Below are 27,292 nucleotides of genomic sequence, written 5' to 3' on the forward strand. Positions count from 1 at the left end.
CTAGGTTATTCACACTGTAAGGACCGAGGTTAACATTTCCATTTTTTAAATAGTCCCTAGGCAGGGTGGGAATGGGAGCAGAGTAGGCATCTACCTGTGTGATGTGACTCAAGGGAAGCCAGACAAGAATGGGTTAAAAATATTCCCATTGTTCCCTATCACAGTGCCTGGAATTTCAACACTGGAGGACATCATTTGGGGCCTTGAAGTCTTCCTCTATAAGAACATGATTGCCCTAAGAAAAGTCATACTTGGCTGAGACCTCAGTGAGGTTGGGGCTCTGGAGAATGAGTCATAGGAGAGATGCCTGGACAGGAGCCTGGCAGCTCTGGGAATGGGCAGAGGGGTCCAGAGAGGAGAATGGGAAGGTCTGAAGATGGGAGTAGACATTTGGCTTGACTGACCCCACCTTTGTGACTCCCAGCACAGAGTGAGGCAAATAGAAGGTACAGAATTCTCTTGATTTGAGGAAACACTTTTTAATCAGGCATAAGAGTTAGAGGCATGGGACATGGTGACAGGTAGGCCTCAAGTGCTGAGGGCCATGAGCCTTGTGAAGGCATAAAACACAAGAAACCCTTGCCCTCAAAGAGCTTATAGTCTCCTTGTAGAGAAAAATTATCAATAGCGAACAATGGGTGAGTAAGACAAGATAGGAATGACCAGGCACAGAAAATATGTGTAATAGGAAACTCAGGAAAAGAAGAGCGCAGTGTGGGAGGAGGTAGTTTCAGCTTCACGGGGGTACATGGGGCCCCAAGAACAGTACCAAATAAAGAGATAAATTGGTAAATGCCTGGCTTATGTCAAAAGAAGACCAAGTTGGCCACAACCGATTGCTACCTCAGCACTCACAAACAAGGAAATCCAACCTGGATTCAATCACCATGATGCAAAATAATGTTAAGATGGTCTAGAAACCAAATCTGAAGACAGAGCATACAGAGATACTATTTAGAAAATAAGCCCAGCTTTTTAAATGAAAGGATCTAATGGTTGCTCCAATCATAATAAATAAATCCAGAATTTCAGTAATAGGTGAAAGCATCTAGATTTATATATTAAAACTGATGGCAAAGGCAAGCCTAAGCCCTTCTAATACTGAGGAAAAGAGATCTGATGACTACCATGGGCCTAAAACCTTGGCAAATTCCAAGACCTACCACTAAATTCAGCTCTGATAAAGAATGGCTTTATCCTGTGACCTTCAGTAAAAGCCAAATTCTCTTCTTCTGGGCTTTCACTGAATACTTCCTTCACAATCAGGAAAGGTTACTTCTATTTACTCTAACATATTTGGTATTTTTTTAAAGATCCCTTTATTTAATTCCCACAAAGAAAACAACCCCGAGGAAGAAAGCAAGTAAGCTTTGACCTTTATATGCTAAATGAGTTATTTTACCAATAGCTACAGGTGAATGTACCCTTTGTACACCTTGCACAAGAGAAACCAACAGCTTACAGCCTAAGGCTTAGTTGTGAATGAGCAGTGAAAACAGAAATGGAGGTAGAAAGAGACTTGAAAAAGAGGTAAAGGGTAAAAAAGGAGGAGCCACAAGAAAGCCTTCCTCTTTTGAGTTTCTTCATTGAATTATCGCAATATATATATTTCCTTTTCATTTCAGCTTTGTTGTTAATAAGCCTCATTTCCACAAGGTGCCTATTTTCTTCAAGGTGGCTACATATCTGAGATACAATTGACAAAGGTCTCTGGTTCCATCAGCTAATAGGTTTGTATTATCTCTGTGGAGATGTACAGATACAGTGATCACATTATACAAACCCACAATTAGACACAGGGTCTAAAAAACGATACCTGTGCTTTATTTCCAAATGCAAGCAGCCATTTGGCAAATATTGTTCCAATGCCTAAATGTTAGGATTTCTGGAACATTTGGTGTTATAAGAAGCCATCAGAAAAAATACATATATTTTTGAGTTCCTGAAAATCTGGGTGGTGACTACAATACTGGAGCAAAATGACGACACCAGTATTTCTGTATTTAACAGTTTATAAGAAAAGGATTCAGAATCCATAAAAAGAAATCAGTGAAAATGAATATTTAATATATTTAAAACACACAAATTTATAAGCAACATGTAAAATGTAAAAATTATAACCTAAACAGTATCGGACTATTAGTAATTATCAGTAGACAGAGGTGCCTTGGTAGCTCAGTCAGTTAAGTGTCTAACTCTTGGTTTTGGCTCAGGTCATGATCTCATGGTTTGTGAGTTCGAGCCCTGCATCAGGCTCCATGCTGACAGTGCGGAGCCTGCTTGGGATTTTCTCTCTCTCTCTCTCTCTCTCTGTCTCTCTGTCTCTCTGTCTCTCTGTCTGTCTCTCTCCCTCACTCCCTGCCTCTCCCGTGCTTGTTCTCTCTCTCTCTCCCTCTCTCAAAATAAATAAACTTAAAAAAAAACAAAAATAAGTATCAGTAGACATAATTTAAAAACCTAAGTATTAAAACACTAAACAGTCTCAACAATGAAAAAAATTAAGTCATAAAATGTTGAAAATAAGATCATATTATTTAAACTTTTATGAGACTTCTTAAAATGCAGAAATGTTGTCAAAATTTTGTCCAAATTGCTTCACTGCTAACAAAAAAGAAAACACTAGTTAGGAAAATGGTGATGTATTTATGAGCTATCTCCAAATATTTTTTTCTGGCTCCTTCGTCGTAAATAATTATAAGTCTCATCTGATAACTTTGATGAATATTTTTAAACTTTGAGGAGTATTTTTAAACATAATTTTGTGTACGGGGGTAGGGGTGGGGATGAAATTTATTTATTTACTTCAAGCTACAGTCTGCCTGAAAACAAGAAGCCAGCATTTCCAGTTTGTTCTCCTCTTTAGTTTGCTCATATATGCCTGGATCTGTTTCAAAACTCTCCTGTTGTAGTGGATATATGCTAAGGTGATCCCTAATGAGTCAGGCCCTAGCATGAGCCTCTCCTCTTTTTTGTCCTTTTAATTTTTTTAAAGTTTATTTATTTATTTTGAGAGAGAGACAGAGAGAGCAAGCAGGGCAGGGTCAGAGAGAGAGGGAGAAAGACAGAATCCCAAGCAGAATCTGCTGAGTGCAGAACCTCACGCAGGGCCCGACACAGGCGCCCAGACTCACAAACCATGAGATCATGACCTGAGCTGAAACCAAGAGTCAGACACTTAACTGACTGAGCCAACCAGGCCCCCCAAGCCTCTCCTCTTGAGTGCAGGCATAGCCTGTGACTTGCTCCTAGCCAACAGAATACAGCAAAGCCAATGGGAGAGTCACTCTCTTGGTAAGGTTACATTATGGGACCTTCTTAGGGACCTTCTTAGGTCCATCTTAGCTGACTGGAGTAAGACATTCTCCTACTGGTTCTGAAGTCAGCTGCCATATTGTGACAGGGCCTGTGAGGGGCAAGCAGCCACATGGCCAGGAACTGGGAGTAATACCTAGGTGATGAGAGCACCCACATGACAGCCAGCAAGAAAACAGGGTACCTCAGTCCTACAACTCTGACTGAATGCCACCAACAACCACATGAACTGGGAAGAAAAAACTCAAGCTCCCAAAAGGACCAAAGCACAGTCAACGTCTTGATTATACCTTTATGAGACTTGAAGCAGAGGACCCAGCTAGGATGTACCTAGATTCCTGATCCAAAGAAACTGGGGGATAATAATTATATGCTGTTTTAGGTCACTAAATTTGTGGTAATTTGTCATGCTGCAACGTATAACTAATGCACAAGTCATAATCCACGTTAGCTCCGAAAACAGTTATTCTTGCAAAAAAAGGTTTGTGTTACCAATTGTTATTTTCTGTCTCCATTTGAGGACAGCAGAAATATAGCAGAAGGCTTTAGATATGTGTACACCTTTAATCAATTCAAAACTTCAATGCAGAATATAATTCTCTATGTATGAGTCTCAAAATATAAATTAGTTAAATTCAACATTTTTCAAAATATTATTTTGGTACTTGGAAAATGGAAAACATACCTCCAAACCGGTTTTTTTTCAATATGCACACTTCCTTATTTTTTTAAATAAACTTTTTATTTCAGTGTTAGATTTGCAGAATTATTATGAAGATAGTATATATAGAGTTCTTGTATATCCCACACCCAGGTTCCATTATTAACATCTTACCTTAGTATGGGACATTTTTCACAATTAATGAACTAATATTGATACGTTATTATTTACTAAACTCTATAGTTTATTCATATAGCCTTAGTTTTTACCTAACGTCCTCTTTCTATCCCAGGATCCCACCCAGGATACCACATTACAGTTAGTTGTCTTGTCTCCTTAGGCTTCTCTTGGTTGTGACTTTCAAAATTTTTTTTTTTAATATTTTTTTTTAAATTTTTTTTTAACGTTTATTTATTTTTGAGAGAGAGAGAGACAGAGCATGAATGGGGGAGGGGCAGAGAGAGAGGGAGACACAGAATCGGAAACAGGCTCCAGGCTCTGAGCCATCAGCCCAGAGCCCGATGCGGGGCTCGAACCCACAGATCGCGAGATCGTGACCTGAGCTGAAGTCGGACGCTTAACCGACTGAGCCACCCAGGCGCCCCGACTTTCAAAATTTTTAATGACCTTGACAGTTTTGAGGAATACTGGTCAGGTATTCTGTAGGGTGTACCTCTACTGAAATTTATCCTATGTTTTTCTCATGATTAGACTGGGGTAATGTGTTCTGGGGAAGAGGACTAGAGGTAAAGCACCATTCTTATCACATCCTACAGGGATACCCACTATCAACATGACATATCACTGTTGATGTTAATCTTGATTACCTGGCTTGAGGTAGTGTTTGTCAGGTTTCTCGATGGAACGTTATTCTTTTTTTCCCCTCCCTCTCCCGCTTCACTCCTTGGAAGAAAATCACTATGTGCAACCCCCATTGGGAGTTATAGTTAACTTCACGGAAAGCAGAGTATCTACATACAGTATTTGGAATTCTTCAGCATGGGATATTTGTCTCTTCTCCTCATATATTTATCCAATTATTTATATCTGAATAGATATTTATTTCATGCCTTGGACTATACTACTACTTTATTTTCTTGCTCAAATTGCTTCAACTTTGGACACTGGGAGCACTTTTAGTTGGTTCCTGTATCCTTGTGATGCACTGTGTGTTATGCCATTGTGAGGTGTTTTTTGTTTTTCTTTTTTTTTCTTTGAGCACTACCTTACTTTCTGGCACGGTAAGATGCTCCAGGCTCATTCTGTGTATTTCTTGCCCCAGTTCTAAATTAGCCATTTCTTGAAGGAGCCCTGGATCCTTTTTATTGGCAAATAGTATTAAAACCAAGATTTGGGTGATCGGTGTGTTTATTGCTACTGAAGAGTCATGGCATCTAGGCCAAACCAGTTTTTCAGTCTCTAAACATGGGACCTTAGAATGTCCCTATACACTTAACGTATTTTAATTTATTCAACAAACATTTTTACAGAGATTACCATATGTCAGGCGTTATTTTAAGCATTTTGCACATATTAACTCATTTCATCCTTGTAATGAGCTCATCACAACAACGAGATAGGTAATGTTAGTAGTCCCATTTTATGGAGGGAAAAACTGGGATCCTGAGAGGCTTAGACATGTGGCCGAAGTCATTCAGCTAGTAAGTGGCAGAACTAGGAATTGAACCCAAGCATCTGGCTCCAGATTTGGGGGACTAACCAGTACACCACATTGCCTCACAGTGGTAAGGAACACACAGAGCAGAAAATTGATGAATTAATTAACCCACCTACGTTCATTCTCCAACAAATATTACGTGGCCCTTAGGTGCTAAATTCTGTGCTAGACATTACTTGGCTTAATGCCATTTGAGATACTTTCTTGGGCTACAGCCCAACTTAAAATGAAGGAGGAAGCTATTGTAATATGCCCCTTGAGAGGACTCTGGCAGCTGCCTGGAATGAAAATGGAAAAATCAAACCGCTCAGCTCAGTAGCTGCAAATATACTTTATTAAGCTAAAGGTAATATCCAAGGGTGATAGGCAGTGTCTTACCTATTTCATATCTATCTATTATCCTTTCCACAAATTTTAAAGAGAGGGTTTGGTTATCTTTTCCTATATATGAAACTCCCAGTCATTATGCCACTGTTCGCTGATAAAATATTTGAGTGAAACTGTCTTTTGTGAAAGTCATTAAACAAAACTGAGATTTCCATTTACAGCTGACTGAAAGACAATTTTAAGTGTCCACTTACTTTTTGACAGTCACTAGTGGGTGGTTCCCGGAGACCAAGCCAAGATAATCTAAAGGAAAACAGGCAAAATAACCACAGTGAATGAAAATATCTTCAAGGACCGCAACGTCCTCCATCCCCACAGATTTTAGTGGCAGAGCTCTAGGAAGCTTCCCATGGTGTGGCTTTAGTTGTCAATAACACGTTTTAGGAATGGGAGATGGGCTGGGCAGAAAGGACTCACCTAGAAAAAGGAGGCAGAGGCTAACACAGTGGGGACTCTGGCATTGACCTCTTGCTGATATTTATGAACTCCTTGGAAGAGGATATGGATTCACGGGAAGGGATCGTCAAGAATATGGGCCTTAATTTTTCAGGTCAGAGTGAGCATTATATGAACCAACTTCTAGAAATACCAAAGTTTAGGGACATGCCAGAAAGAATTAGCAAACACAGTGCCTTAATGCAATAATAAGGAATCACAATAAAATAGATCCATAAATGGGAATAATGTGTTGATTAGATTCAAAGGTCAGAGGAAAGGACTAATCAAAGGGTTTAGCCTGTGAGGAGCCTAGCCAAGCAGGTTTGATTAAGAAGACTTCAAGGGAGGGCTGTGATCTATTGAATCCCATTGCCAATGGACATGGGAGAGGGGTGCTCTCTCAGATTTTATTTCTGGCATTTGCAACCTCTCTCTGAGGAAAAAAAGTGCATCTTAGTACCTCTGGGTGTACCAGTCTAGAAAATCTAATTAATCTAGCTAATATAGTTTCAAAACCAAACTATCAATGGGGTCAAAGCCCTCTTAGGAAATATGTAGGGTAAAAAGTCCCAACACATATCACTGAATTCTTAAATATCAAGTATCATTTTTATTAGGAATAAAATACCAAAATGTGCAATTGTTTGAGTTTCTAAATATCCTCCCACTGTTATTTAAAAAATTATAATAATTCAAGAAGAAAAAGGTGTTCCAAATGACATGGTAGAAAAAAATACAACATTCTACCAATTTCTTTGTATTTGATGGTATACCAATCATCGCAAAATATATCTCAGTCAATACACCAAGGACTCCTACTCCTCCAAGCATTTAACAGAGAATTAAATATACTAAAAGCAGAAGTAGAAGCTTTACCAAGAAGCTTAATTTGTCCCTTTTAACATACAATATTGTATGTTCATACATATCGTACGTCCCTTTGACATACAATAAAGGCTATATATCTCAGTGGTTGCTTCCCAACACTAGGTCTCTTTATACAGAAAAGTACATGTAATAACTCTAAAATCCCTGACATCCATTTCAAGTTGGTCCTTTCTTTTCCTTTAGGATCCCAATCAGGAAGTTTATGCTTTATGAGCAAATAAATACAGCTGGCCAAATTTGTTTTTTCGGAAGCCTGAGGCAAATCCTTTTTTTTATGGTGTCAGTGCTTAAAATAGTTACTTTATATATTTTGGTTTGCATCTAAAAATTTCAAGGTTTATGATATGAAAGTCTGAGCGCATTCAGATACAGACTGCTTTGAGGTGTTTTACATGTTGTATGAGGATATTGTTTAGTTATCAACACCACTATTTCTAACCATCCTATCTGTCAGCTATACCATCCACTCATGCTAATGATGATTACAATGGTTTCTGGTCTCAGTGTTGATATCTAGTTTTTTTTGGATGCCAAAACATACCATTTTCACTGAGCAGCATATTCTGACAAGGACTTATAAATAGAATCGAATAGCCCTTTACATGTTCATTTTCATTTGATTTAATAACTCTAGTAATTTGAATATCAGAATCCAACCCTAACCTTCCTCAGGAAGTGGAAAAGGCTTAATATTTATTCATCTGGAAAAAAAAAATGTGCCATGCTCCAAAACACAATTAAACTAGGAACAGATGATATTCATCCTCTCAGGGGCATTTAGGATAAGCTAAATATATTCACGACACAGCTGACCGTGTATAAATACAGCTACCACTGCAACCAGAGAGTTGTGTCAATGGCAGATCATTCATGGTTTAAAGGGAAAAGCCACGAACCCTGCTATGGTGGAGACCACCTCGAATCATGCCATCAGTGCTGCTCTATTTTACACAAATGCTGAATAAGAATATTTTAAAGCTTCTATTGTCTTGTTTCCTGCTTTTTAAAAAATATTTATTTTTGAGAGAGAGAGAGAAACAGACAAAGCATGAGTGGGGAAGGGGCAGAGAGAGGGAGACACAGAATCGTTAACAGGCTCCTGGCTCCGAGCCCAACGTGGGGCTCGAACCCATGAACCACGAGATCATGACCTGAGCCAAAGTCGAACACTCAACTGACTGAGCCACCCAGGTGCCCCTCTTGTTTCCTGCTTTTAGACTGGTTATTTAAATGAGGATTAATCTAGTTCTCTCCACTTTAGCAAATATGGAAATCAAGTATGGAGGGAATAGATTTAATAGGATACTAATTTCCATTAAAGGATCATTGCTATTGCCCTTGTTCCTCATAGCCCAACCTCACTTATGCTGGGTGCTCTCCTAAGCTTCTTTCAGATGCTATGATTCATTCTGATGCCATGATTCTGTGACTCGAGTTGTGAGAAATAGGTATTTTTTTTCATTTCTTGCTCAAAGCTGGTCTTAAATTCAGAAAGCATGATATGACAAAATAAAATCAGTAACAATAAAAAGAAACAAAACTGATTCCAGGGAAGAGAGATTGGATAAATGGGGTTAAGCAAATGCCTTTCCTAGTCAACTGGTCAGTCAGCAACATTTACAGAGAGCCTACAAGGGCAGAGCCTAGATGGAATCATCCCCTCTGTTCAGGCCGCCTGCAATGCCCTGTGTGGGAAAATGGCTGGCTGGTTCACCAGCAGAAAGATACAATCAGGCAATAGCCATACTCCAAGGGGTGTGTTTATCCATTCCTTCAACATTTATAGAGCATCCACCATGAGGCAGGGAAATGAACAACATGACTTCACCTTTAAGATGCTCACTCCTAGAGGGGAGAAGTCAGCTAGTCACTTATGACAGACAAGTAAACAAATAAAATCACCAAAATGTGAACATTTGGATGACAGACGCACAGGAACTTGAAGAGCTGATGTGAACAATACCTGCACATACACCTTACTCTTTCCTTTCCCTTCTGATGGTTTTTCTCTCTAGCACTTGGTCATTCGCGCCATCCTCGCCTGATGTCATATATTTGTTTATTTTTGCCTGTCTGTCTCCTCCCACTAGAGGGTAAGTCCTTGAAGGCATGGGATTTCTTTGGTTCACTGAGGTAAACAACTAGTAGGTGCTCAACAAATATTTATAAGTGACTGTATGAGTGAATAATCATTATAGAAGTCATGCAAAATCAGGAATGATTACCTGTAAAGATGGGAGGAAATGATGTTGGGTTATTACAAAAGGCAATTACATTTTGACAAAGAAGTCCAAAGTCAAGAGAGATTTGCTTCGCAGGTCCTTAGGGACAACTAGCAAGAGGTCCATGGAGTACAGGTAGTCTTGTCTCTCCGGTGTTCTGACCTTATAGAACTGTCCCCTAGCTCCCTGTGGCTTTAATGGGGCAGCCAAGCCCAGACGTCTACTCCTCTGACCACAGAGGAGGGCCCGAGCCAAGCTAGGCCAGCTGGTTCTCCCTCCTGGGCATTTAAACCGACAGCAGACAAGACTAAGAAGGAATGGAAGCTGTGCTCTCCGGAGCAGCAGCATCTCAGAAGGACGGTTTATGTATTCTTGCTTCTGAGACCCCCAGTTGCCCCGGTTCCTGTCTTCCCCAAAGCCTGTTTGGCCAGCTCTTCCCTCGGCTCTTTAAGCTATTAATATCCTTCCAATAAACTTTTTATTTTTTCCTGGCTCTGGGAGTCTCAGTTTATTCCTGATGATTACATTCAAAGCTCTCTGTGACCACAGGGGCTGATTAAAGGACGAATGTGGTTTGAAAAGTCTCGGAGTAAAGAATTTTTATTGAGCACTAACCATGTGCTGGTACTGAGCTAAGCTCTTCATAGGAGTCATCCGATTTAATCTTTGAAACCATCTCCATGAGTGCCTATTCCTATTTTAAAACCCTTAAGGACAAGCCTTAAGGACATCAAGGCTTAAAGAAGTTAAATAACACACCCAAGCTCCCACTCTACCAAGTGGCTGAGCCAGCATTTGACTCCAAAGACCTTGGCTTTAATACCTCCCACTGTCCTCCTGTGAGCCACAATTTTGAGTGTGGGATAAATCATTAAAAATGCCACTGGTGTCATCGCCAGGTTAGGTGGGTTAGGGTTAGGGATTCGGTGGAGACAGAGATCCTTGGGGAATGGATAGAGTTAAGGGTAGTGGTGCTAGTTTCCACGTTCATAATCCAGGATTCCCACATTCCGAACTGTGTTATGATTTATTTTTTCCCCCTATACCATGTAAAGAAATAAGGGGAGTTTCCCCGTGAGAATTGCTAAAACGAGTGCCTGGAACAGATGGTTCCAAAGTCTGAAAAATACCTTAGCATAATCACATATTTTTATTAACTAACCACCAGATATATGTATACATGGAAGTGACTGTAAACCACATAAATATATCTTATTAAACTTTAAACAGAATGCATCCCCAATTCAGCTTCCTCTTAGACTGATCCTAAAGTCACCTCTGGCTACACCAGTGTTTTCACACATGAGGGTAAATGCAGTCGTGATGCGGAGACCATGACTCTTAACCAATTATAGTCAAAATCTCCTTCTCCTGAAAATCTTGCAAGAACGTTTGACCATGTGGGCCAAATGGTAGGGTTCCAAGCTGCTGAGCTCACAGTGCATCTGGCCCTGTGCGTTCCCATCCTTCAAGTCTGCCCTTTCCCCATGATCAGAGGGTCCTCCTCCTCCTCTATCATGCTAAATAGGAAGCAGAAGAGGGTCCATGCATCTGGTTTAGGAAGTCAGGAGAAGTCAAGTCCCCTGATCCAGATTCATCAAAGTGTGCCACCTCCCTCAGGGAACACGAAAGCTGTGCAGCAGGATGAATTAGCACCATTCAGCCCACTGAGTTTTATGAAGTCTTGGCTCTACACTATCTCCCTGAGACAGAACTCAAAACAGTTGTCTCCAAACCATCTCTCATTGGTACCAGTGTGTGAGTATGTGGGGGTATGAGTGAACGTGCCCCTCTGTAGCCAGGATATCAGTAGCCTTGGTCATTACTTTGAATTTTTCTACTCCAGGGAAGTGGTGATATTGCTGCTCTGGTATTTGTTTCTGTTGCAGATCTTTTGTGCCTCCTTTTTGGGGGATTATGCCAGTGATTTTGCCTTCTGACAAAGCCTCTGGCTTTGTGAGAGTGAGGACCAGACACCCGAGCACACTGTTTTAAAACAAAACTTAAATGATGATAGTGTAGCCAGTTAATTAATTGGAAAATATTATTTTGCCATCAGATATTTAGGCATAAATCATAGGCAGTTCATATAAGTGACTCTAAGGTTTATTACTCTCATGCAAAAAATGATGTAGAATTTTTCCTTTTGACATTAGTTTTGTATTATCTAGAAGCAGCACCGATAGCAACTGTTTTTCTTCTAGGACATCCCCCTCTCTACACACACACACACACACACACACACACACACACACACACACACTTTGACCTTCACACCTGCTAAAAATCAAGGATTCTGCATCTCCTTCCATTGCAGAAACACTCTTGCTTCTATCTCTACCCTGACTCAGGACCACATGGTAGGCTGAATAATGCCCTTCAAATACATCCATGCCCTAATCCCCAGAACCTGGAAACGCTACCTTATACAGAAAATGGGACAGCACCCATGTGATTAAATTAAGGATCTTCAGATGGGGAGATGATCCTGGATTATTCACATGGACCCAATGTAGTCACAAGGGTCCTTATAAGAGGGAGGCAGGAGCATCAGAGTTAAAGCAGAAGGCAGTGGAAGCAGAGATGCAGCCAGGAGCCAATTTTCAGCTAGGAGCCTCTAGAAGCTGAAAATGGCAAGGAAATAGATTCTCCCTTCAGAGCCTTCAGAAGGAACTATCCTGGTTCCACTTTGATTTTAATCCTTTAAAACTAACTTCAGACTTGAGACCCCCCAGAAGTGTACGAGAATAACTGTGTTTTGTAAGTCTCTACGTTTGTGGCATTTTGTTACAGCAGCCACAGCAAACTGGTAAAACCCCCTCTCACCCTGCCACTGCTTTTCTATACTGACCTCACTAGCACCCACCTTTGCTCCCCTCCCCCAGCCTACACACTATATCCAAATGAGGGACTTGAAAGTAGTTCCCTTCTCCTAAACAATGAATAACTTGTCCTGGGTGTTGGAGACACCTCAAGGCACCAGAAACTCCATAGCATGAGGATAAGAAATACTTGCATGCAAGGGACAGGAGGTACAGAAACACTCTGGGACAGTACAAGGGCTGCTCAAAGGATTTAGGAGCCATCATATAGGTAGGTGATGGTTAAAGTCAAACCATAGCTAGAGCATGTAAATATATGATAGTGACCTTGACTGAATTAGGAAATGGATCAAAAGGATTTAGTTTGCAAATGAAAGGCCTATGAGAGATACCATAGAAAGTTAACAAGAGAAAAAGTGATCTAGAATATAATTTTTAAAACTCTATCTTGAGTTGAAGTACAATCTCAGCTGAATGATGAAGAGGGTTGCATCTCACTCAGAGAGAAGCTTCAAAGAAGCTCTTGAGTTCTATATCAGGCACAAGCGTACAAAAATACGGTTCCTGCCCTTAAGGAAATCACCGATAATTTCTTTATAATGTAATGTGTGCTGTGATAATGGCGTCAACAAGCGTACTCCAGGGGCACAGTAGAGGGGACGGTTTGTCCAAAGGATGGACTGAAGAAAAATTTCCTGGAGGAAGTAGTAACTCATTTGAAGGATGAGTAAGAGAGAGAAAGCAGGAGAGCATTCATGGTAGAGGAAATAGCACAAAGTCCTGGGGAGGGGGTAGTGACATGAATAAGAGTAGGTGAATTCCCCCAGGATGAAAGATTATGCACAGTGAGAGGAACAGAGGAGGAAGGATGAAGCCTGGAGAGGAGTAAGGGTTAAAGAGACGGCAAAGGAAAAGAAGCCCACAGATTAGTCCAAAAAAGAGCAAGAGGACTGCAGGAGGGAAAACTCTAGAGAAAATGGCATCATGGAGCTAAAGAGGGTAGAGAGCTTTGGAAAGGAGGGAGTTGAGGGAGAGGAGTACTAAAAGGAACAAGAGAGAACCAGAAATGAATTTTTCTCAGAGCGGGTTCATGAGATGATGAGAGTGAAAACCAGATTGCAAAGGGCTTAGAAGAAGACAGGAGTAATGAAATGGAGGCAGCATCCTGGGACTGCACTTTCAAGTATCTTGGTTGAGAAGGGAATGAGAACCATGCCTATTTGTCAGGTTTTTAAACTGTGGAGACAAAAATAGGCTTTACAAGCTGCCTCTAAAGAGAAGAGATAAGGTTTAAGTACACATTAAGAAGATAAGAATCAACTTGGACCTTTTTCCTCAAACTTAGACAAAGCTAAAGTAAGTGGAAGTATCACCACAAGAACAGAGGGGCGAGCTGACTGGGAAAAAGGAAACCATTTTTAAAGTAAGATTGGGGCACCTGGGTGTCTCGGTCAGTTAAGCGTCCGACTTCGGCTCAGGTCATGATCTCGCAGTTTGTGAGTTCGAGCCCCGCATCAGGCTCTGTGCTGACAGCTCAGAGCCTTTAGCCTGCTTCAGATTCTGTCTCCCTCTCTCTCTGCCCCTCCCCCATGCTCGCTTGCTCTCTCTCTCTCTCAAAAATAAACGTTAAAAAATTTTAAAAGTAACAGACTATATACATAAAAAAAAAAAAAAAACTTGTCGAAGTCTCAAAGATTTCTAAAAGAATAAAGAAGATCTGGAAGCAAATGAATTAGAGAAATGGGGAGAGGGGAGAAGTTAAAGATGCTTAGACCAAAGAAGTGGACCCACATCAAAGAAGCAAAATTAATAATAATTAGAAAAAATCTTATGAAAACTACAAGATAGAAAAAAAGTGAAATAGGTGAAGAATTTCAGACAACTAAGGTATAATGATAAAGTAGGAGATAGAGGATGATTGCAAAACCCAATTTCCACAGTCACCCCCGAATTTAACAAACACTCCTTGAGCACCGACACAGGGGGACAGGACTATATTTACTTAACAGCAATAAACACAAAAATAAAAAATTTTGCTTAAGAATGACATTAACGTGTTCTTTTCATGAAGCCGAGGGGTCAGATAAGATTTTGATGGGTCTAGCATAAAACTGAAGAGTTGAGAGTTTACAACAGAATTCAAGTAATTAAAATGACAGAGGGGAAAATGTTTTTAATAAATAAAATGATAGAGGAAATTTAAGAAGAAGAAGAAAGGAATGATTGGCTGGGTCAAACACTGTTACAAAGTCCAGTAGGATGAGTATTGAGAACTGATCATCAAGAGGTCACTGAAGGTTTTGGGAGCTTTCAGGTTATATGTATTTGGATAATATTGTGAAGAAAAGATCAAAATTGCAACATCAGGATAAGCAGACAAACACACAATCCAACTCAGTCCTGCCATTTCTAATCGTTTCTTAGCAAAGGAATAATTGTAAAAATTTGCAAGTGCTAATAGAAACATGTAGTAAGTAATTGCATCCTGAAAACGTCTTAATAATGACAATGAGCTGTAGTGTATCCTTAAGCCTGAGGCTGAGATCAGACTTTCAACCTGTGCAGAGCACAGGCACATGACCCTACAGATCCCCGGTAATTACCTAGTGATCACCCTCCATCCCAAGTCTGTCTGGCCTTGCCAAAGGGTGAGGTCATTCCTGCATTCACTTATGAATGTCAAATAATTAACTCCTGTCTTGTCCTTATTCATTGAAAGGATGGAGTAAAAATGTGCATGAGAAGTCATTTTTCAACATCTTGTTAAACCTGCATCTGTCAGTGCTTAGATCTGATCGAGACCTGCACACATTCACTATTAGAGAAAGCAAGCTTTATCTCTTTCACTGATGCCAGAAGAAAAAGTCTTCTGTTAATGAGTGCCAGGTCACTGACTGACTGTCAATAAATATTCGATGAATTAATGAAGGGTTAGGAAATGGGAGTACAGCAATAATTAGCATAAGTATAGTGTAAAGTAAATGCAATGTAAATTAGCATTAGTGAATGAAGGTCTTTCCCACAGTTTCAGGATGGATAGATAGCACTTTACCTTGACTCAATGTTCCATTTCTGCAGTGTCAGAGAAACTCATGGATTCAGATTAATTGAAAGGAAAACACATCTTAATTGAGGAGATGTCTGAAATACAGACTAGTTTTAATGAGGCACGCCTTTGTAAGACAGAAACTAATTGCACACGAATCAGTGGCAAGCAACACTAAATAGATTGTCTCCCCAACCCTTTCAATGACTTAGATAATGGTGTTTTTAATTAATTCTTTCTCTTTATTGCAATTTTTAAAAGCTGTAAGTAGCTTAGATTTTCTCCCTATCTCCATTCCAGTTGACAGAAGAATTTGCTCAGCAAATCCCTTCTTAGTAAAAAAAAAATAATAATAATAAACTTTTGCTCAACCCTGTCTAAACAGCCACAAACTCGGATTTTATTAATGTGGTTTGGTAATAATTAAATGGAGTCTACTTGTCACCGTATAGCATAACGGTCACATTACATTAACAAGCCCAGCAGAGAGAAACCACACTGTGGAATGGCTACCATTTGGGAAGTATTTTCCATCTGAAAATGTCATTTGATCTTCATGACAATACCATGAGGCAGCTACCATTATCCCCATTTTACTGATGCTGAAACTGAGATTCAGAGAAGGGACATAACTGCCTTAAGATCGGACAGGCAGTAAGTGACAGGAGCCAACATGATCCTAGGGCAGTCTTACTTTAAAGACTTACTTTATCGTAAGTCTTACTTTACTTTTAATGAGTGTTTTCCTCATCATATTGTTAAAAAAAAAAAAAAAGACCCAACTCTCGAAGTCAACTCAGTGCAGAAATGGAGCTTTTAGGAAAGTGGTAGTCAGCATGTACTTATTGCTATTCTTGATATTCTTGATATTCTTTGATATTAATATTCTTGATATTCCCTTGATATTCTTTTCAAGTTTGAGGCTGTGCTCTTTGAACACTTATCGACATCTTGAGCCCAGGAAATTCTGCTGCATTTGCAATTTTGAGAGGAGGAACAGTACCTAGATAAATGGTCTGGAGTTGGCATGGTTGAAATGAATCTCAATTACTTTTAGAAAATTAATTATTAAGGCAGAGACACAGAGAAAATCAGTTGCTTTGGGCAGCAATAGGAAGGAATTGGGTTAGAGATGAAGGAGACCTTCCTGACCATAAGACAAGATATGAACCCAGGACATTTAGCGACACCCTTGTGTGAAGATATATATGACAAATGGTGATCCATCATCTGTCACAGGAAATGTATATGGAAGCAAAAGGATAGTCAATCTTATTTTACTTTTCGAAGTTTATTTATTTATTTATTTATTTATTTATTTTTGAGGTGGGGGGAAGGGAGAGACAGGAGAGAGGGAGAGAATCCCAAGTAGGGCTCCATGCTGTCAGGGCAGAGCCCGACGCCAGGCTCGATCATACAAACCATGAGATCATGACCTGAGCCCAAATCAAGAGTCAGATGCTTAATGGACTGAGCCACCCAGGTGTCCCAGGATGGTCAATTTTAAATGACTCCAACATGTGCCCCTCAAATGTTGACATTACTGGTGAAAATACAAATTGTTCTGTGCTGTTTTGTGTGATGGTCAGTCAGTGTGGCCATAAAGAGCAGACACAGGAGATGTTCAGGAAAACAAAAGTTTGTTATGCTCACAGGTCCTGGCCATACGGGGCCACGTGGGGAAGCCTCAGGGTGTTCAGGAGGCACAAAGCAGGAGTGAGGGGGAAATCTAGGCCAGAGTCTTTATTGGGGTTTCCATGGGAAAGGCAAAGCAGGGCAGAGTCAACAGTTTAGGACTGGCTCGTGTGAATAATTCCAGTGGGCCTTAGCCTATAGCAGTGGTCTCTCATTGCCTGGTACTGGGCCCTGGGGTTATTGAGGGCAGGAGAGATGTTGGTTTGGTGTGAATGAGCCAGATGGAGGAGATGTGCCTCTGGATAGGTGAGCTTTCTCATCAAAGGCATGTTCCCCTAGAGTCCTTTGCTATCTCTAAGAACTGGCTCGCCCAGGGAGGGACAGTCTCTCCCAAGCCAGAAAGGTTTTTTTTTTTTTTTTTTTAAGGTTTCAAAATATCATAACATAGAGGAAATTAAAAATACAAGCCACACACAAATGTACTAAAAACTGGCATCAAATAGTAGAATCTGGATAGAACCCCAGCATCTGTTTAATCTGCCGTATGACAGCCTTTCTCCCACAGAGCCTAAGCAAACAGCAGTAGTCACAGCTGGGTTGGGGAAACTCAAAGGGCCAGCACGGTACAATGAGCACAGCTGGTAGACCAGCAGACAATCCAAACCCAGAATGAGACAAGCTCTAGGTTTGGACAAAAGATATTATAAAGCATCACAACATACTGGCTAAACTGCACAGAAGCTAATTGGTCAGCTGCTGAATGCAAAACACACAAGCCTGAATTTTCTGTAAGTTAAAGGCACATCCTCCAGAACAGCTAAATCTGCCACCGCCACAGAGAGCATATTTGGATGTATCCAGAGGCTTCTGAATAGAACCCACCAAAAGCTATAAATACTCTAAGATAAAATTAAGGATGTTTACAAATGATTTTTTTTTAAGTTTATTTATTTATTTTAAGGGAGAGAGAGAGCACAAACAGGAGAGGGGCAGAGAGAAGGAGAGACAGAAACCCAAGCAAGCTTTGGGCCATCAGCACAGAGCCTGATAAGGGGCTCAAACTCACAAACTGTGAGATCGTGACCTGAGCCCAAGATCAAGAGTGGGACATTTAACCAACTGAGCCACCTAGGTGCCCCTACAAATGCTTTTTAAGAAGAGACGAAGAACCAACTTTTCACCAACAAACAAAGCCAACATATTTAAGATTTTAATCTAGTCTGAAATAATAAATATAATGGAGAAATTCTACTGGAGAAATCCCCCTCCCACACGCAGTGTAGGTTATAATACATCTTAAACCTCAAAAGTAACCTCAAAAGTAGTCTATGCTTCTCTTTTGTCAGAACTATAACATTCATTCATTTACTATCTATATGAACTCATGTTTACGATTATTCCGATGTATAACATACACTTATGACCCAGACTGCAAAAATAGCGTCTGTGCACCCTTCCAACTAATATGACAGCCACGAACTCACATGGGGCATTTCGCGGTGCACTTGTCATGTGTGTGCACCTGCAAAGATGTTTACCAGCAAGTTGGAACGACAGGTTGACACGGAGTGTTGACTGAAAGCATCATTTCAGCCAAACTACAGCAATTTCTGAAGTAAATCATTGTTTGATGTCAATTCTTTCACAGTCATTAACATATCACAAGCACAGGCCAAACCATTTCATGTCAGACAAAGCTATATTTCTTTTTACATCAGGAAAACCAAAAACTCTACCACACTTTGTGGTGGTAGAGTTCCAACTTGAGTCAAGGGTATGAAAACTACAGTTGAAACCAAGAAAAAGGCTTCACATAAATGGGAGCAAAAAGGAGAGGCCCCAAGTCTCACTCAACACCATTCATTTCAAACACTGCGTATAGCTTACCTAAAGAATAGGGAGAGACCGACTCTCAGCACCAGGATTCATGTTCAGACCACATACTTGGTAAACCATAGGTGCTAATGAGCAGAGACAGATGCACCCCAAACCAAAGTCAATCCATCTGCTGCTGGCCTCTTGCTAATCAAAGAATTTCCACTGACAAGGTACCAGTGTCAATCTCAACTAGCTTAGCAACAAAAACCTTACCAAGGTATACCAATTTTTCACATCAAGCAATTTCAAACATTTACTTATTAGTTAACCCTTGCTTGTAAGGACCACATAGTCCAATATGGAAGACAGAATCCAAACAGCGATAGTGTGAAAAATGCTATTAGAGGTATGACGTCTATACTGTAGGAACACAGGAGGTGGACAGCCTTTCCCTGACATGTTGGAAACTACTAAGAAAAGTGCAACATAACAACCACCACCATCATTTACTGACAACTGACTTTGGGTCAGGCATGATTCCAGTGCTTTACATCTTTTACTTAATCCTTACAATTCAATGAAAGAGAAAATAATAAAGTACAACATTCATTAAACATTACCATGTGTGAGGCATTGCTCTAAAGGCTTTTTCTTTAATGAACTCATTTAATCCTCACAGCAAGTCTGTGCGGATCTTATGACCTCCATTTTCCAGATGGAGAGACTGAGGCACTGAGTGGTTCACTAATTTTCTCAAGGTCATCTAAATAGGAGGTGGTTGAGCCAGCATTTGAAACGGGGCAATCTGGCTCTGCTGCCTACATGCTTCACCACTAATATATGCAGCCTCCACCCAATTACCATCCCATAGTTACAGATAAAGACTCTATGGCCCAACTAATGAGTGGCTGACTGGATAGAAAGTGTAAGTGATCTGACTACAGAGCCTCCCCTCCTAAGCTCTATCTCATGGAACGATGCATGTGAGCTGAGACTGAAGGATGCAAATTTCACAAGATGGAGAGAAAGAGAAAGGGTGTTCTCAGGAGGGAAAAGGATATGCAGAGAACCATCCATTGTGGAGAGTTCCAACACTGGGAAATGGTCCGGGATGGCTCAGTAACTCCTCTGGTGTTGTCCCACTGATCTGTTCTTGAAGAGGTGACTCAGAAGAGACTCCCCACCAGGGAGAAATGGGCATTGGGACAGAAGAAAATCCCCGCCACCAATCAATCAAGGTGGCCACCCTGAAACCTTACGAACACACAGTTGCTGTGATTTTTTGTAAATTCAACTTTCAACATAATCCAAAATGCCAGGAAACACTCATTTCCTATTCGCAGGAGGTTTTGCAGAGCTGATTAGGAACAAAGAGCATCATGCCCTGTTCCTTTTATCAGGAACCTCATTGACAGAGTCATTTACTTTTTATGAGGACAAATGAATATGGGTAGTCTGATTAGAAGCAGAACAACATGAGCTCATAAACCAGACTCTGAACACAACATCTGGGACACAACAGCTGTTGGGAGAGGAAGTTGAAAATGCATCACACGAGAAGAGACACCAATGCCAGGCACATTTGGTGTATCCGACTGACAGAAGCAATTGGTTTTGTGTTAGTAGACTCTAATGGTGAGCATTAGCTAGTCCCTCTCAACAACCTAACATTGATATTATTATTCTTTATATGCAAGGATGGTCACCTTGGGGTGGAAGTGGAGTGAAAATGTATTGGGCATGCAAGGTGGCTCCCAGTCAAGCCATTTCTTCTCACAAGTCTGTTACCCACAACCTTTTTTGAGAGATCCTTCACCATAGACCAGCCTGCTTTGTAACTAATCGAAGCAGAGACAAATGTGTAACCCAAAGGCAGGTTTTACAGGCTGTCCTATGAGTACTCTATCCAATACTAGAGAGTGACACCATCAGATTTTCTTTTGAAGAGTTTAAAAGCTAGACATATAGAAAAGAGTAGACCATAGAGAGGCAAAAAAGGCAGAAAGACAGATGAGTAAATTAACGTCAAGAAACAGCAGGCACCATGATTGATGTGGGTGGTGGGGGAGCAGAATGACGTTGGCGACAAGCAGCCTCTCTCTGTTTAAAGAAAAAATCACTTACTGACAATAATGGTACATACCAGCTTTCCTCCTGCCCCCACCCAGATCCATGTCCTTCCCTTCTATGCCCCAGGAGGCTGATCTCTACAGATTATATCACCTGAGATCCCTTGCTTTCTGGTTTCCTGTTGAGCTGTGCCAACTGGAGACACAGCAGGAGATCAAAGGGTGGGAGGAGAGAGTTTGGGGCATTTCTTCCCTTTTTCCTCCCCGCCTTGCATCATGCCTTGACAGTTATCTGTCTTTCGACAGCTACACCCCTGTCAATGGTCCTTTCCATTCCTCCAGTGCTTGCCAGCTCCAGCTTTTACCTTCAGGCTCAAGAGTGAGTCTCACTATTGTCGACCCTGGCTGCTTCAGCATCCGCTTTGGCTCACCTGCTCCTGTCCACCCACCTATAAACAATCCCTTCATTAAATTATCTTTCAAATGCCAGCCTGGGAGACTTTCTTTCCAGCGGGGCTGATTTGTGGAAGAACACAAAATAGAGGGCAATGAGACAAGAATAAGTGGAATGAGGTCTGCTAAGAGGCTCTTTACTCTTCCCTGCACCTCTGTTAAATAAATCCTTTCACCTGTGCTGGACTCTGGAGAACCTTGGTCATCTATGGGGGAGTTATGGAGTCACCTACAAGCCTTTTCTCATTATGACATTCACTCAGCCAGTGATTTCTTACACAAGCATTTATTGGGCCTTTACTATGTGCCAGGCACCATGCTAGGCTCTGGGGATCAAGTGGCAAACAAAATAGGCACAGTCTTTGCCCTCAAGTATCTTACAATGGTCGGGGAAGTAGGTAAGGCAGGGGTTTAAGTAGTGAATGGAGCAGACAGTGAACAAATAATCATGTAAATAGGCTTATTATTACAAACAGTGACAAGTGACTCAAAAGAAAATTGGAATCTAAGAGAATCATAGAAAATCTCACTTAGCACATCAACTCTGTTTAATGCCTAGAGCTGCTATTGGCCAAACTACCCATCTCATGGATGAAGAGACTGATAAAAAGTGAATATGGAGAAGACTGTGAGATAAACACGTTTAGATAAAAATACCTGGGCTGATAGGGTGGAACCATGTCACCTCCAACACCTCCTTTTGCTACTGAGAGCAGATGAGGCTGGGTTTTGATAAGTACGTTATGTGGAGAAGTTTTGTGGTGGCCAATTCAGTCCAGACACTGTCCTCAATCCCTGCTTCCAAAATTTTCTGTCTCCAGAGAACCTGTCTCCAGAAAGGCAAGAATTTTATTGAAGAAGTGTGAAATGAGACCAAAAGGGGTGTCAGTCGCTTCCTTTGTTCAACTTGGGAAAAGGTTTTCATCATTGCCCTTTTTCTGAGGGCACAAAGCATTTAGAAGCACCTCCCAGAAGACTCCTCAACACCACATTGCTTCCCTTGGGGTATGAGTGATCTGACTTAATGGGGTGTCAAAACTTCTGGGGGAAAAAGAGGAAGAAAGTCCTCCCCTTACTTTCTTTTGTCCTCCAATGCCTTAGATAACTAGTAGTGAAGATATGTCTTCAGTTTGCCTTTTATGTGGTAATCCATTAGGGACAAAAGAACATTGAATTTGGGGGGTCTTATTTGGGGACTGTGGCAATTTACAACCTTTGATGTTTTTATACAATATTCATTTAATAGTCAATGAATAATTATTAAGTTCCTATTATGTGTCAGACATTGTGCTAGTCTCAGGGGATACAGTAATGAGTTAGACTTACATGGTCCTTGCCTTTAAGGGATTTCTGGTATGGCCTGAAAGACAATTAGCAAGCAATTGCAAATAAATTATAGTTAAGTGTTACACAGGGTACTTATAAGGAAAGCACTTAATAAAGACTAGAAGAGGAGTGCCTGGGTGGCTCAGTTGGTTGAGCATCTGACTCTTGATTTAGGCTCAAGTCATGATCTCATGGTTGTGAGATTGAGCCCCACGTTGGGCTGTATGCTGGATGTGGAGCCTACTTAAGATTCTCTTTCTCCCTGTCCCTCTGTCCTTCCCTTGCTCTTACATGAGAGCCTGCACCCTTTCTCTCTCTCTCTCAAATACATACATACATACATACATACATACATACATACATACATAAAATAAAGACCAAAAGTGTCAAGGAAGGCTTGAAAACTGTCACTTTAAGTTAATTACCTAAAGGATGAATAGTAGCTGAACAGAAAGGTTTGGTGGGTAAGGGATTGGGACTGTTTTAGGCAAAAGAAACAGCTTCATGTGCAAAGGTACTGAGGTGAGAGAGATACATAGGGACATTATGAGTGTGATCAAAGGTCACTGTGGTTGTAGGAAGGGATGCAAGAAAAAGAGAGATGGGTGATAAGAATGAAGCTGTTGCAATTGGCTGGGTCATGACCACACTTGGGAGCCAAGTTAAAGGTTTTGGCCTTTATCTTAAGGTTTCCAGGTGTCCCTTGAAGAGTTCTAAGCAAGAAAATACATGATTAAGTTTATTTTTTGGAAAGATCATATTGATTCAATGTGAGATAAGGGCTAGAGCATTCCAAGACTAGAGGTGAGGGATGGTTTAGGGAAGATGTGGCAACAATCTAAATGGGGGATGATGCTGGCCTGGACTAGAATACTGACTCAACATGCAAAGCCACAATTATCATCAAGCTTGAGTCGAGCTTGGCTGTGTGAGTTGGCAGGACTTATGGTGGACTGGATGGACATAGGTGAATGATGAGATTCAAGGATGACCCATGTCTCTCACCTGCCCATCTAGGTAAATTGTGCTGTCAGACTAAGAAAGAGCAGATTTACTGAACAAGAAGGAAAAATCATGAGTAAATTTTAGTTATGAAGAACTGGAGGTGATTTCAAGGTATCTGAGTGAAGACACTTAGTAGGCAGTTGACTAAACCCATCTGGCACCAAGAGAGAGATCTGGCTGGACCTGAGGATGGAAGTCTTTAGATATAGAAGGCAATTAAAGCCATAGCTATAGCAACTGTTCCGGGAGAGGGTAGTGAGATGAAAACGGAGCCTGAAGGAGAACCCCGAAGAACATTTAGTGGACCACCAAAGGAAGAAGAACCCAGAATAGACTGTCTAAAGAGAATGGGAAGGACGCATGGAGGCCATTCCACACCTGAGTTCGTATGGCAGTTACCGGACTCAAGCCAGGCTGCCTGGAGGTAGGTCTTCGCTCTGCTAGTAAATGACATGACATTAAGCAACTTACTTAACTTCTCTGGGCCTCAGTTTCCCTCATTTTAAAATGGTGACAAAAGGGGCGCCTGGGTGGCTCAGTCGGTAAGTGTCTGACTTCGGCTCAGGTCATGATCTCGTGGTTCATGAGTTTGAGCCCCACACTGGGCTCTGTGCTGACAGCTTGGAGCTGAAGCCTGTTTCGGATTCTGTGTCTCCCTCTCTCTCTGCTCCTCCCCCACTTGCACTCTGTCTCTCTCTCAAAAATAAACAAACATTAAAAAAAAAATTTAATGGTGACAATAACATCTACAGAACCTACTTCATAGAGTTGTTCTGAGGATTACATGATTTAATATGTATAAAGTGCTTAGAGGAGGGCATGGCTTTTACCAAGTGCCCATCAGGTGTGAATTATCATTAACCGTACCTTCTAGTGAAAACTTACAGAGATAGTAAACAACTTGCTTAGTTAATTCAGCTTGCCAATGGTGAGGTATTCTAAGCAGTGGAAGGTATAAAGAATGGATACCTTACTAACTACCAATCTTGTATTAACTACTTACATTTATAACTATCCTCAAATAAAACTTGAATTGGAACAGAACTTTAATTTGGCAAAAAGCTTGTGTTACTTTCATTTTCCCAGTAATGCTATGAGCAAGGAGGCTTGTTTCCTCATCCAGGAGAACAAGAAAACTACCCAAGGGAATACAGAATATACAGAATCAGGGTTTGAACCCCAGTTTTCTGGCTCAAGGTTTACCAGTCATTACAGGTCGGTCTCCCTTCTTCCCCTGCTTGGATATATGTTTGTAGGTCCCTGTCCCTATAGCACTCTAAAATGTTTCCATTCAGTTTAGAGATGGTTTTCACCTGCAGCAACCCCTTCTGCCACCCAGCACTGTTAGAGAGGCTTATGGGTCAAACGATTTAGTACATGAATATTATTACTACTACAGCATGTAGTCCTCAGTCTTCTCATCTATCCAATGGGACGCTCCACTGGTCAATCTGCATTTGGCAAACAAGAAAGAGCTGATCAAACTCTGAATTACAGGATATCCCTCCTTCACCTCCATTATGAACTATCATAATTCTATCAATGAACTTATAGGTAAAGAACGTAATCAAAATAGAGCAGGTGGTTGCATTTTGTATTCTTTTGCATTTCAACTTAGTATAAGAAAATACAGCTTGTTATTACACGTGTGCACCCATGTGTGTGCGTGTGTGTGTGTCTGTATTCAACTAAATGATCCCTATGTCTCAGGTTCAGATCAAAAATAGTGATGCTGTATATTCAAAACGCTGAGAGGTGGATGATTTCTTCCACCGCATCTGTGTCTATGGACACAACATTGAGTCAGAAAGGGTTATCCTGCAGCTCACATCGTGTTCCAACAAGCAGCCAGACTGTGAAGTGAGTCACCACCCTGTCAGGCCCTTCCTCAGAGTTCCTCCACTGGATTGTCTCCGGGCAACAAGGGGCTCTAAGCAGTGCATAATTAAAGCCAGAGTAGCTGGGGAGGGAGAGAAGGCTGATCATTAAGGTGTCAAGAAAGAGCCAGGTGGGAATGATGATGGATTGAAAACATGCATTTAGCCTTATTCTCTGCCCAAGCCCCATGGAAATAACAGTAAAAGGGCTTTATTATAGGCATAAGCCCACAAGGACAAAGAAAATGTGAAAAGAGACAAAAGCAATGAAATTTTGGAAGCTGGAAAGCAGATGGATAAGTGGTAACTGACTCAACAAACCTGAAAATATGAATCCTAAGGCGGTAGTGGGAAAGGCAAGAAGCAACCAGATTTACATAACCCCCCAAATGGCTCAGGAATTGGCAGGGCCAGGTATTTCTAGAAGAAGCAGTTGATGTTGGGGCTAAAAAAGCAAGAGGATTAATTGAAAGTCTCCTTAGAGACTGTCAGATCTCCAAATATCCTCCATATGCATCAGGATAACTGTATATTATAGATTTCATTATCTCCTCAATTCCTCATCCCTCCCTTTGGCATGTGATTTTGTAGGTGCAACCACCAGAAACAGAAGGTACATCTCCGCCTCACTGATGTTGTGTTTGGCCAGTGCAGCGAGTTCTGAGCCGAGACTTTAAAATACCCTGTGTTTCCACTTGTCCCTGTTGTAGCTCTGACATGGCCATGGGAAGACTCTGCCCCCAGGAACTGCTAGTCCATGCAACACACCTGATCTAAGCCCACAGCCTGGATCCAAGCCCAACCCAGCCCAGGTGACCTGCAGTCACATGAGCCAGGAGCAGGTGCTTGTTGCTATGTATGATATGCCACTCAAATTTTGTGGTTACTTTCTGCACAGCATCGTTGACTAAGATGCGGTATGTCCACACAAGTGGAATACTGCCCTAACAAAACTCAACTATGTGGCATTGGCTTTCGAACAGGTCACAGGGGGTAATATGCATATATAAATAAATATATGAATACATTCATATCTGGCAACATACATTTTGAGAGACTAAAAAATGATGAAGAAAACACCGTAAACGACGAAAACTGGGGTGCCATGTTTTGTAATGCAAAACATTTGGTATAATTGGAACCTATGGTAACTTGGAAGACAGAAAATATACCCAATGAACCCAAAGCTTTGAGCAAGGAGATTTCCAGGTAGAATGTTGACAAAGAGGACTAGGACATCCTCGGCAACCTCAGGCCAACACATGAGGAGTGGCCACATGTGTAAGGATTTAGAGGGGAGGCCTTGCTCCATAGATGTGTGGCAGGTAGCACATTAGACAAAGGCTGGACTCAGGGCACAAGGCTGAGCTCAGACCCCATACTTCTACCAGCCTCCGCTGGGGCTTTGATGGTGTTTCCCAGCTTGATTTGGAAGCATCTAAGTTTGCAAAGGGTTCTGCGCCTGCCACTGGGCATGTTGGAACCGGTTGTCCCTAAAGCACATTATTCATATTTTAACATTTCTCCTGGTGCCTGGTACTCAGCGAATGTTTCTTGAACAAAGAAATAAATGATCGTCAGTCACTTAACTCACTTGACTTCAATTTTCTTGGTCTTTTCCAATGCTAGGTTTCCACAATGGATATCTGTCCTAA

General features: G+C 41.1%; 1 protein-coding gene across 6 annotated transcripts in view; it reads right to left on the minus strand.

The window, feature by feature from the left end:
- NCALD (neurocalcin delta) overlaps positions 1–27,292 on the minus strand; it is a 392,189-nt gene that overhangs the window by 178,854 nt on the left and 186,043 nt on the right. For 5 of the 6 annotated variants that reach the window (XM_042973308.1, XM_042973310.1, XM_042973307.1 and 2 more), the window contains exon 3: positions 6,233–6,281. The exons of the other annotated variant lie outside the window; for it this stretch is intronic. The gene's annotated coding sequence lies outside the window, so the exon portion shown is untranslated. The remainder of the gene's footprint in view (positions 1–6,232; positions 6,282–27,292) is intronic. 6 annotated transcript variants of the gene reach the window in all.

Source organism: Panthera tigris, chromosome F2, assembly GCF_018350195.1.
Source record: "Panthera tigris isolate Pti1 chromosome F2, P.tigris_Pti1_mat1.1, whole genome shotgun sequence".
In the NCBI taxonomy this organism is placed as follows: Eukaryota; Metazoa; Chordata; class Mammalia; order Carnivora; family Felidae; genus Panthera; species Panthera tigris.